Source organism: Chinchilla lanigera, unplaced genomic scaffold (genome assembly GCF_000276665.1).
Source record: "Chinchilla lanigera isolate Chin_1 unplaced genomic scaffold, ChiLan1.0 scaffold00080, whole genome shotgun sequence".
NCBI classification, from domain to species: domain Eukaryota; kingdom Metazoa; phylum Chordata; class Mammalia; order Rodentia; family Chinchillidae; genus Chinchilla; species Chinchilla lanigera.
The window spans coordinates 5,460,049-5,473,207 of record NW_004955481.1 but is presented as its reverse complement, the minus strand read 5'-3'; the positions used below and the strand labels follow the sequence as shown (position 1 = coordinate 5,473,207).

At 45.7% G+C, this 13,159-nt stretch overlaps 1 long non-coding RNA gene across 1 annotated transcript in view; it reads right to left on the bottom strand.

The window, feature by feature from the left end:
• Nucleotides 1-12,526: 12,526 nt before the first annotated feature.
• LOC106146495 overlaps nt 12,527-13,159 on the bottom strand; it is a 4,044-nt gene continuing 3,411 nt past the window's right edge. Inside the window, exons 2-3 of the long non-coding RNA XR_001230951.1 lie at nt 12,708-12,793; nt 12,527-12,576 (exon numbers count right to left, since the gene is read on the bottom strand). This is a non-coding gene — a long non-coding RNA (uncharacterized LOC106146495). The remainder of the gene's footprint in view (nt 12,577-12,707; nt 12,794-13,159) is intronic.

Genomic DNA, 13,159 nt, shown 5'->3' with positions numbered 1-13,159 from the left:
ATGAAATAAGGGGGCTGGGGATTTAGCTCAGCGGCAAAAGCGCCTGCCTGGCAAGCGCAAGGTCGTGAGTTCGGTTCCCGGTACCGGAGAAAAACCAAAACAAACAAACAAAAAAAAAAAGACAAAAAAAAAGCATGAAATAACTAGAAGAAAATATATTACTTCTAAAAATATAAATTTGGAAGATGGAAGGCCTTTCAAAGTACAGCACACAGGAGAAAATATAGAAAGGGAAGGCTACCAAATTTTGTAACATAAAAAGATGCATTCTTTATAATGAAAGACACTATACACATACATAGGTGTGCACATAAATAGCTAAAAGTGTGAAAATCAGAATGCATATTGCTGAGGACCAATTAAATTGAATACAAAGAGATCTTACAAATGAACTGAAATTAACTATCTGGGATGATGCAAATACAAATAAAGGCAGTTTCTAGCAATATAAATACAAAGAAATAGCAAAAAGAAAAAAAAAGTACTTAGACTCACTCGAGATCACAGTAATACAGATTTAAAAGCCATCTAGGATGAACCAGTGGCCAGCATCATATTAAATGGAGAGAAACTGAAAACTTTCCCTCTAGAATCAGGAACAAGACAAGGATGCCCACTATCACATAGTATAGCTCAGTATAGTTCTCAAAATGTTAGTAGAGTGATTAGACAAGAGAAAAAATAAAAGGCATATGGATGGGAAAGGAAGAAGTTAAATTACCATTATTTGCAGATGATATGATGCTGGACATACAAGTCCCCCAAAACCCCACCAGAAGACTGTTAGAATTAATAAACCAAATGCAGCAGCATAGCAGGACACAAATCAACACTCAAAACTCAATAGTGTTCCTGTACAGTAACAATAAACTCACTGAGAGAGAATTTAAGGAAATAATACCTTTCATAATAGCATCAAGAAAGATGACATACTTAGGCATTAACATTACCAAGGAAGTGAAAGACTTCTACTCTAAAAGCTGCAGTATTCTAAAAAAGGACGTCCTACAGGATATCAGAAAACATCCCCTGTTCCTAGGTAGACAGAACCAATATAGTTAATATGACTATCCTTCTGAAACTGTTATACAGACTTAAGAAATCCCGATCAATATATCAATAGTGATCCTCACAGAACTAGAGAAAGCAATTCTAAAATTCATGTGGAGCCAGAAGAGACCTACAATAGTAAAAGCAATGCTGGAGAACAAGGGCAAGACAGGGGGCATCACAAGCCCAGATTTCAAGTTATATTACAAAGTTACCCTGATAAAAGCAGCATGATATTGGCAAAACAAAACAAACAATCAAAACAAAACAAAACGAAAAATCCCACTTGTGGTTCAGTAGAACACAACAGAGAATGCAGAAACAAATCCAAGCACTCAGCTACCTTGTCTTTAACAAAGGGGCCAAATACTTTCACTGGCCTCTTTAACAAATGGTGCTGGGAAATCTGGCAGTCTTTATGTTGAAGACTGAACCTAGACCATTATCTCTCACCATGCACTAAACTATAATCAAAATGTATCTGGCTGGGGCTATAGCTCAACGGCACAAGCACCTGCCTGGCAAGCGCAAGGTCCTGAGTTTGATTCCTGGTACCAAAAAAAATGTATCAAAGATTTAACTAAATATTAAATAAGAAACACAATCTGATGGATGACAACGTAGGTAAAACTTTTGAAAGCATAGGAATAGGCTGACTTTCTGAACAGAACCCAGGTCGCATAAGAAATAATACCAAAAATCAACAAATGGGATCAAATGAAATTAAAAAGCTTCTGCACAACAAAGGAAACCACCAACAGAGAGAAGAGACAACTTACAGAACAGGAAAAAATTTGCTAGCTAATTTTCCACCTTGGACAAAGGACAAATATCTAGAATATATAAAGAACTCAAAAAATTTAACACTCCCCAGCATAAAGACACAATGAGAAACGGGCATCTGAAATGAACAGACACTTCCCAGAGGAAGAAGTGCAAAGGCCAATAAATACATAAAAAACTTCAACATCACTGGTCCTGCAAGAAATGAGAATCAAAACAACACTGAGATTCCATCTCACTCCAGAAAGAATGGCTACCATCGCGAAATCAAACAACAAATGCTGGAGAGGCTGTGGAGGAAAATGAACCCTTCCTCCTTGTGGGTGGGAGTGTATACTGGTGTAATCACTATGCAAATCAGTGTGAAGATTCTTCAAAAACTAAACCTCAGAATCCCATTTGACCAAGCTATTCCCCTTTAGGCACCTTCCCAAAAGAGTTAAAGATATGATATCGCGGTGATATAAGCATACCTCTTTTTATAGCAGCACAATTCATAATGGCTAAATCTTGAAAGAAGACTATATTTCTATCAACAGGTGAATGAATAAAGAAAATGTGGCATTTATGCACAAAGGAACTCTGCTCTGTCAGGACAAATGACAAACTTGAGTCATTGTAGGAAAATGGATGCACCTTGAAACTATAATGTTAAGTGAAGTAAATCTGATATATGAGCCTAAATATCACATGGGTTCTCTTATATAAGATACCCCAATGTGCAAATAAAATGTAGAATAAAAGACAGACAATAGAGAAACTAAAGAGACAAAAAAAATCTTTTTTTGAGGCAGGGTCTTGACACGTATCCCAGGCTGGCCTCAAATTCACTTCAATCCTCCAAGCCTCAGCCTCCCAAGTGTTGGAATCGCAGGTATACACCACCACAGCTGGCAAAAAAAAAATATTGCAATCCAGCACAGACAATGTACGTAAAAATGTATCTTGATTTAGTGTAATTGTCATATGGGATTTTTGCCTATTAGTGTGGCTGTTAATCTGTAGTTACCATAATTAAGTTGATAAGCACTTATAAAAACTAAATAAATGAATCTGATGCTGGCAAAAAAACAAAGTAATGCCCATTTAAAGAGCCATAAAGTTACATTATAATCTATTGTATTTCAAATTTCAATTATTCTTACTGACTGAGTACATATGTTTCTACTAGGTATAGTACTTGTGGCCAAACAACTTCAGAGAACAATTGAATCATTGTCATCAAAGTTAAAAATAAACCACATGTGTTACAGAAATTGCAACAGAAACACCAATTTAAAAATGTTTTCTGAAATTATACTATCACAAGATTGCAAAGATATACATTAGGTATAAGCATGTGAATTAAAGCATCATCTATGGCAGTCTCTGCCACCCCAATTTCTCTGGTACTAAAAATTATGCAAGCATTTGTGGACTAGTACAATAATTCTGTACTTCTATATAGTAAAATATGCTGATGTTGTTAAAAGCATTGAGGGATATATAAATATGCTGATATGTGATAATATACCTACCGTAATATATTGTTTAGTACAAAAAACACATTACATAGCATTATGCATCTGCTATAAATGGAATGTACATATATTCTGGTATAAATACGACACTTTTCATAGAAAAAAACAACATACTTGAATGGTATACAGAAAGAATGGGATTTAGGAGGACAGAGATTTTGATGTCAGACATCATTATTATAGACTTTTCTGTGCTGCATTTATCTGTTTTATTTCATTTTGCAGTAGGGATGGAACCCAGGACTTTTTCTTTTTTCTTTCCTTTTGTTCTTTTGTTTTCTTTCTTTCTTTCTTTCTTTTTTCTTTCTTTCTTTCTTTCTTTCTTTCTTTCTTTCTTTCTTTCTTTCTTTCTTTCTTTCTTTCTTTCTTCATTTCTTCTTTGTGAGTCATGGTCTCCCTAAGTTGCAAGGTTGCTAAGGTAGAACTTGTGGTCCTTCTATCCCAGTCTCCTAGAGTGCTGGGATTATAGGAAGGCACCACCATGGCACCAAGCTCTTCTAGGTTTGTAACTTTTATTTTCACTAATTTACATTACATGTGTAATAGAAATAAAATTTAGAAGAAACATGGTGGGGAAACAAAACCATGTACTGAGAGAATGTTAGTAATCTATGAAGGGAATTTAAGTGTCTTAGATTAATTATCCTGTCCTAGCACTGCCACTAAATAAAAGTGTTCGTTGCTTGCAATTTTGTGTTTTCTTTTCCTCATTGGATAATATTTTTGAGATTTATCTATGTTGTGCTTATTTGTAATTTGTTCTCTTGTGCTGGATAGATTCTATTGCCTGACAACACTATATGTTTTCCCATTTGCTTTGCTGATGAACACTGTGGTGGATTGACAACTGGTGGTCAACTTGTAACACCCAGCTGAACTGAACTAGTGTGGTATTGCTGGGTGTGGGAGGCCCACGTGAGGGTTCAACTGGACAGGAAGAAGTGGAGAGGCTGTTGGGAGTTTTTAGAAGCTTGAGGAGCTGTTGGTTCTCTTGGAGGAGCTTGTCATGCTGGCTTTCCTGATGAACTTGGCTATTCTTATGGTCTGAGGAGCTCGGGACCTTGTTGTCACTGAGAATGGCTTCAGTTCACTTTGAGGGAGCTCTGGTCCTCACTTTGAGCATCGCTTCCTGGCTGCACAGGGGAAGATGGTGCACTGCTCAGTCTCCGGAAGAAGCGTGTGGCGTTGGCTACCTTGATGGAAACTAGGTTTTCCTCATCATCAGAGAGGAGCTCAGAACCTCACTGTTGCTGAGGGTGGCTGTGGTGCTTTTCAGGGGAGCTCTGGTTCTTACTCTGAGTGTCATTTCCTGGCTCCAGTTCAGATCCCTCAGCCTGTTAGCACAGATCCTTCATCCCACTGAAACAGACTTTCTAGCTTCCATCTCTGACCTCTGGACCTTCCCAGTGCAGATCTGAGAAACAAGCCTGCATGAGCTATGTCATGGGCACTAGGCCTCCAGTTGGACTCGTTGGGAGGCATTGTTATGGGCTCTAGGTCTTCAGCTGGACTCATGCAGGACATCATCATGGGGTCCAGGCCCTCAGCTAGGTTCTTTGGTCTTTACTGTGTAGACAGATTTCTGCACTCTGTATATGATTCTTTTGGTGACTATTATAAATAATCTTACAAAATATGTGTTCTAGATTTTATTGTTCCCCTTGCAAAACCCCAAACTGCAACAGACACTGAAATAATTTCCATTTGGGGCTATTATGTTTGAAGCTGCTGAGAACCTCTCAAACATGCCTCTGTGGGGACATATGAATTTATTTATTTTGGTTTTTTTGTTTGTTTTTTGTTTTTGGTACTGGGAATTAAACTCAGGCACCTGAGCTTACCAGGCAGGCACTGCAAGGACAATTTCCAAAGCGGTTTAATATTTTTCACTCTCTCCATAATGCATGAAGTTCCAATTATAGCACCTTCTTGCTACCATTGAATGTCGTCTGTCTTTTCAGCTGTAGTTATGTTAGCAGGCTGGTCAACAGAAGTTTGCTTTTGATGTTGATCTTTTTCTACAGTGCTGGGGATCAAACCAAGGGCCTCTTACATGATAGGTAAGTGCTCTCAACTCAGATAGAGTACTAGCCTGGAGTTTTTAATTTTGATGAAGTCTATTTTACCTTTCCCATGTCTCAGAAAATAAATGGAATAAAATCAGAACTTGCTCAATATAGTATTTAAGATGCGTGCCATTTTATCATGTCAAACCTACTTGGTTCATATACTCTAATATAAGTATTCACTGTTCTATACCTATGCCTCAATTTAGCTTTTCAATTTCTTTTACATATATGGATTTAATTGTCAGCTGGCTCAGCAACAATTTGGGAAGTGGATAGCTGAAAAATACAATGTCCTATTAATAAAAAGGTTTCTCTTTGACACGATTGCTGGTGATTTGATGTAATATCTTGCATCATGTTTAAATTCACTTTCTGATTTCTGTGATGAAAGAAATCCAGCAAACTTTGCTGCTAAGAGAAGCGGGGCTGAGGCAGCTCCCAGGTGATAGCAACATCCTCCATCTCCACAAGGGCATGGGGGGCCCTTTGTAGGCACTTCTTAAAAAGCACCCAGACCTACACATTCAGAGTGAAGTTTGGCTCAGTGGTGGACATTTTCCTAGCGTTCATGAAGCCCTTGGTTTAATCTTAAGCACCACAAAAACAAAACAGAGGAAAACCTAATACACTGCAGCTCTGCCTTTTATTCATCTATCAGAACAACCTCCATTTCAACAGAATGCCTGGGGAGAGGCTTAAGCATACATCAATTTCGAGTATATTTCAAAAATTTGTAAGGGCCAAAGGCAAACAAACTAGCCCTGCAATATGAGTTGCAGAAAGACAGTAAAAGTAGGGACATCATCTATCACCTAGCACACGTTGTTCAGTGAAGTCCCTCAAACATCTTCAAACTGGTCTGGTCCCTGCAGCGTCAGCCATTTCTCGCCACCTGGGACTGTGAGGGAGGAGCGTGGCCCTGCTCAAGACAGAACATCCTCTGACAACAAGAAAGTCGTTACTCTGATCCACATCTCAGCCCATTCCTGTCTTCATTTTGGAACAGGGTCTTGCTAAGCAGTCGCATTGCCCAGGCTGGACTTGCACTATGGATCCTTCCACCTCAGACTCCCAAGTGGTCAAAGTACCAGCGTGTGCCACCTTAAACACTGAGCACTGTCTTTTTGAGAATCCCTATTCCTGTCTTGCACTGACTTCTCACCGTCTTCCCTTGGCCGAGACTCCCATGGGCTCTCACACTGGGGCCAGGAACGGGGAAACAAGGGACAGCCAGGCTTTCTGGGACCCTCTGAGGCTGCGCTCCCTGCACCCAAGCCCGTCCTTCTGCACAGGGCCAGATCTGGGGCTCACTTCCTCCCAGCTGCAGACCTTCTCCCTGACCAGAGTGGGCACACTTATTAGGAGGGCTGGGAAGCAGGAAGAAGACTTGGCTTGGAGGACAAAGCAGACAGGACCTCAGTTAAAAGGCAAAGTAGGGCCAGTGGTAGGAGCAGGACTCAGGGCCACAGAGCTGTCCCCAGCTTCCCACGTGCCCATCAGCAGGGCCTGGCCAGAGAAAGGAACTGATGTCATTCAGAGCACTCGGGAACCTCCCACAGGTACCAGCTGGCTTCCCGTAACAGGGAGAAGCAGCGATTAGCAGGTACCAGCATCAAAGGACCTCCCTGAGCTTCAGTTGTAGTGCCTCAGTTTCTCTGCTCATATATAAAACTGTGATAACAACAACACCCTGGCAGAGCAGTAAAAGGATTAACAGCACTTTGAAGGGGACCTAGTATAGAGCGTGTGATCAGTAATCTTCACTTTGAACGACTGGTTTGCAGAAAATAGGGGCAGCTGCTTGCTGGTGCTATGCACTTTCTGTCCATAGGAGGAAAAAAATGTCAGACACTGTGTCTTCACTGAGGCACTCTTGCCAAGCCCCTCCTACTCCAGGCAGCCTCAGGGAGCAGCACATGCGGCCTGGCTTCTCCTTTCCAGAATCCACCCACAAGGGGAGACCTTGTCCCTGCTGAGCGTTACAGCCTGAGAAACCCATCATCAGCTGCAAATATGATAGAATGGAAAATGCAGTGAATACGCCTGCCCTACTAAGCATGAAGCTTAGCAGCGCAGCACGCAGCAGGACTCTGGTATCCTATGCTTGCGGGTGGGCTGGGAGCTGTGGCTGCCCGCACTGACCAGCACCGTGGGAGGATCACACTAGGTGTCAGAGCGAGACCCTGGGTGTAAAAAGAGTGACATTTCGATTCCCTGTCAGTAGGTGAAAAATCAGTGCCATTTCTTTTACTGAGAAGAGAATTGTAAAAATGAGTAGATGACAGTGTCATAAAAACTAACCCTTAAAATACTATTAATTCATAAAGGTAAGATTGGTAGTTGCCAGGGCAGAGAAAAAGGATGTGTTTGATGGATGCCAAAACTCATTTGGGGAAGATGAAAAACATCTAGAGCTGGATGCAGTGCTGTTTGGACTACAGTGTAAATACACTGAAAGCCACCTGGATTGTACACTGAAATGGTCAAAATGATACTTTTAGTCACATATATTTTACATGAGCTAACACCAAGTAGTATCCTGCACTGGTCAGAGCCACATCTGTCCCTTAACACCCTCTGCCCCCCCCACACAGACACCCCACACCCCGCCCCGTGAACCTGCAATGCTAGACCTGAGAGGAACTCAAACATCATCTGCTTGCTGCAGTTAGAGTGGCCACCAGGAGGCGATATTGTGCCACTGCATGTTTCTGGGCCCCTGTGTACAATATTTATGCTTCTCTATGAAAACATCCCTGTGTGCTCCCAAGGCCACTTGAGCCTTCCCTGTATGTTTCCTTGATGAAACAGCTTATATGAAATGCATTTCATTTTAACGTGTGTGTGTTTGTGTGTGTGTGTGTGTGTGTGTGTGTGTGTGTGTGTGTGTGTATGTTGTGGCTGCAGCTGTACTGCAGGAATAGCCGCCACAAGGCATAGCATGGCCAGGGTGTGCCACCACCTGGACAAAGGGCCCCACAAAGTAACTGACCAGCCAGAACACCATTCCTCTTTGAAATGGCAGCCGATGGAGTTCTCTGCTCATTAAAGAGCGTGGTGGTCAGGACAGGGTAGGGGGCAGCTGAGAGCAGGAGCTGAGCCTCTACAGGAAGCAGCTTACACTGAGTGAGGGGAGGAGCTCCCCCCACCCAGCACCAGCTCCTTAGTCAAGGCCTTGTCCTCCAGGCCCAATCATGCAAGGTTTTCACTTTGCTGCCCCTGTTTGGTTAAGTTTGGCCACTGGTGATTGGCACCTACGAAAACCAGGCATGGCCTTCTGTAGGAGGATGGGGTGGAGGGCACCGCATCCCTGCCTGCCTGAAAGACCAGGGCCCTGCTGGGGTGCAGCCACCCAGGAGGGTTGGGAGAAAACAGAGCACCATCTCCTGCTCAGAATCAAGGAAAGGACCCCGTTGGAGGCCAGGGCCCTGCTGGCCAAGTTTTCCATGCTCTCCCCTGCTTCTCCCTGCTGTCTCTCCTTCCTCTTCTGGAAGCAGCGACCCAGATGTGGGGCAGGAAGGGGCATGCAGACCTCTGGTCACCCAGAAATAGTCAGTGCCCTGACCAGGAGCCCGGAGTCTGAACAGCGTGGCCAAGAATCCAGCCACGTAGACCAGGGCTGCCTGCCGCTTCCAGAAACTCACGAGTCCTCTTAGATGTAGTTAAAATGCAGGTCCCCATGTAATAGGTCTGCAGAGGGCCTGAGATGCTGCCTTGCTAACCTGTTCCCTGCTGACACTGCCACCTGAGCACCACCCCTGAGTTCTTGATGGAATCACCTGGGCGCACAGCTGGGCTCCCTTATGCACCCACCCGGTGGCCCGCAGATCTCTGATACTGAGGTACTTAGCGCCTGGACACCATCCCTCATGCCAGGTCCCCCATCTGCCTCCCTTTACACTTGGCACAGGGTCATGTGTCTTCCTGGCCATGCCATGCCCCACAGATTCTATCCCTGACTTCTCCTCTCTCAGTGACATGGGGATATTTCCTGGGTTCACCAGGATATCAAGATGCCTATGTCAGGAACACTTCCTCCCACAGCCCGAGCCCAGCTGTCTTCCTCAGCACCCTTACAGCTTCTCGAGGGACCCTCTGGGAGTGAGCGTGGATGTCTGGACCTCCCTGCCCAAAGAGAACGAGTGTTGCTTCTCCCACTCCTTGGGACAGGGACCCCCAGTTCCAGAAAACTCAAAATGTCTCCAGACACACTAATAAAACAGTCAGGCATGTGCCAGCAGTGCAGTATTTTCTTTATTTTAATGATGCCAGGGAAGGGAAGAGCCCTCGCGGAGAAAGTTCTGGTTAGTTGGTGCATGTTCTGGACTCAGAACCAAACCAAGGTACCGAGTGACAAACACTAAACGCACGGATCACCAATTGAGATTTTAGAATGAACCTTTATTAGCTGTCCAGAGACTGACTGAGAGCCTCCACGCAGGGTAGGATTAGATTAGTAGCAAACCAGGTATGAGAGCAGCTTTTAAGCCAAAAAACCACATCCTGCTTGGCAAGTGAAGTCTGTGAAGCAGTCTTCCGAGAAACTATAGAAACTTTAGGAAACTTACAAGAAAGGAACGATATGTTTCAGGGAGTTTCAGGAAGTGGCTAGAATGCAGAATGACGCAAGTGGAAAGGACAAGAGGGGGAGTAATCAGTAATTTTTCAGGTTCTTTGTCAGGCCATGCGTGTCCCTTGTGAGGCCTTTACAGTGCAAGCCGGCAGGATGTCACGAGAGCAGCCTTCCCAGAGGAGTTGGGGGGCAGCAGGGTGCACAGCCAAGGACAGAGGTTAAGGTCACAGGGAGGGCCCTGCAGGCCTCCTTGTTACTGCAGTGCACAGCTGTGTCTTGGGACCCAAGTGGGGTTGCACAGAGGATGGGAGCAGACTGAGGGCCGCATGCAGTGTGGGGCTTTGCTGGAGGCTCAGCAGGCTCGGGACCACCTCAGGGCGAGGAGGAGTGGAGCTGGCGCTTTGCTCAGAGGTCAGGGCTCCAGAAGCCAGTGCGGGGCATGGAGGAGGAGCCAGAGGAGATGCAGACAGTGGTGCAGCAGGCCAGGGAGCCCACCTAGACATTCACTGTAGTAAGCTCGAGCTCGCCCTCCTCCTCCAGGTGACTGATGGCTGGCAGGTCCTTCAGGCGGTGGGCATATTCCAGCAGATGTTGGCCATCCACAAACACCATGTAGCAGTGGGCTTGGCATATGATCTCCACGTGGACAGAGAGGCCTTGCCAGTCACACTCCATGCAGAAAGTCCAAAGCCCTCCTGCAGGCTCGGGCCCCTCCTTCCCACCTCCTCCTCTCCCCCAACCAGCCCCTCCCCTACCCCCACTGAAGGTCCTGCTCCTCCCTAAACCTGCTCTCAGCCTGCATCTCTGTGCCTGTTTCACTGCCAGGCACCTCAGAACCCAGCCCCCTCTGGCAAGCCTTCCCTGTTCCCACTTGACCCTCCCAGGGGACCAGCCGCCTCTTCAGGCCACCAGGAGCAGTACCGCTGGCTTGGGGCCTCTGTGTCCCCCACATCCATGCCTGGACTTTGCAGCAGCAGCAGCAGCAGCCTCCTGACTCCTCCTTTCCTGCCCAGGACCTTCTCCAGGAGGCCGTCAGTGTACGAAGGGCAGTGCTCACTCTTCCATCACACTCGCATGCAGGGCACTGTGCTAGCATGCACAGAGACTACCGCAGCCCATTCCCACAGCTCTCTGAGATCCCGGGATTCTTACCCCATTTGTAGATGAGGAAAGGGAGCTGCAAAGACCCAGTGACTGACCCTGGCTGAAGGGCCCTTCCCCAAGGTCACACAGCCACCTATGAATCAAAGGTACTGTTCCCTGCTGTTGCTCCCCAATGGCTTCTCATTGCAGTAAATCCAAGCTCCCTTCCCAGCTCACACAGCTCTAACCAGTCATTTCCAACCCAGACTGCAGAGGGCAGTCATCCAGGACATAACTTCTGCCTAAGTGGGTGCCCGGGCTGACAGTCTCGATGGTTGAGGGAGTGATGGCAGGATTCATGGATCTGCCTTCCTTTCTTTTTTTCTGTTTTTGTTTGTTTCTTTTCCTTTCCTTTCTTTTTTCTTTCCTTTTTCTTTCCTTCCATTCTCATCCTTCCTTCCTCTTTTCTTTCTTTTTCTGTGGTACTAGGGAATGAATCCAGGTCCTTCATTTACACTGTGGTACCCTCTTTTTTATTTTTTACTTTGACTCAGAGCCTAAGTCACTGATTGCACAGCCTGGGATCAGACTTGTTGGGATCCCCTGTCCCATGTGCTGCTATTACAGGTGCATGTGTCTCTGCACCTGGCTTTAGTGTTTTTAAGCCCTGTGGGGGATCTGAGCGTAGTCAGGGTGGAGAAGGCCTGCTCATGGTGATCAGGCTGCAGCCACAGTCCATACATCTCACCCTCACTCTGCACCTTGCAGTGCAGCTCTGGACAGGCCCCTCCCTCCTCTGCACTTCTGCCCAGAAGTAGGAGTTCCTCCAGCCCAGTTTTTCCTTCTGCTCAGCACCGGTCCTTATCTGTGCTGATCGGCTCATGCCTTAGTCTCCTTGCTTCTCCCCACCTAGGTCCAGCCCCATGGGGTAGGACCTGCTCTCTGCTTCCTGGCTGCAGCCCTGGGCATGGGGCACTTCCTGCACCACACAGGCCCAATCAAAGAGCTAATAAATGACTGCTGGGTGAACAAGCAAATAAATGACTGGCTCCTCATTCGTGGGAGTGATGGGCAGCAATGGTCCATGTGATCCCTGGAAAGTAACTTATCCTGTGATTTTTTTTGCTCATTTATAAAACTTAGATGGTAACATTTGCCACACAGGAGATAGTAATCTTAAATATTAATAGTGTGTGGCACATTCTCTCCCCCTTGGGGCCCAGCCCTCCTATCACAGGCATCAGCCCCCACCCCATTCAAGGTACCCTGGCCCTCCTCACCCCTTCTATCCTTGCACCCAGTGAGCTGCCCAAGCTCCAGGCTTCAGCATCTTACCTTGAAGCTGTATCCTCGTCTGAAGGTCATATTGAAGGGCAGCCATCGTTCCTCTGACCCCCAGATGCCCTGAATCTGAGTGTTTCAGACCACAGTATTTTCATCAAAATGAAGGTTCAGGTTGAAGGCGATGTCACTCTCGGTGCACAGGTTGATGCTGAACCTGGGGTAGTCACATCGCATGGACCCGCCTTGTCCCCTGAGGCCTGTCCACCCCCTCCCACTCATCCCCCTCCTGCCTGGAGCCAGGTCATGACTCTCTCCTCCCTGAGGTCCCTGGTGGTCCTGTCTTACCTCTGAGCATTTTCCAGGACAATGCCTGACACAGTAATGACCTTGGATGGGTATAGCCCGCCTGGGATGGAGGCATGGTAAGGAAGCTGTTGGGAGGATGGGACAGGTCAGCCAGTGACCACAGAGAGCCGCCACTGCAGCAAGGAATTCTGTACCAATTGTCAGGGACTTGAACAGTCAGCTGAGTCAGAAAACATGCCTAAGAGAAGGCATGGTCTTCCTATCAAGCCAGCAAACCACTACTTGATTCATTGGTTCAAAAACCAAGGGAAAACTTAGTGTTCCCAAAGCAGGGAGGCTTCGCTGTCATAAAATCAACTTTGGCTGGACACTAAAGCATTCTGGGGTGACAAGCATAAACCATACAATTACTCACGCTCATGGACCATTTTAATATTAAAAGTTCCTGTCACAGAATTATGAATATACATCAATACTATAAAATGTCAGCT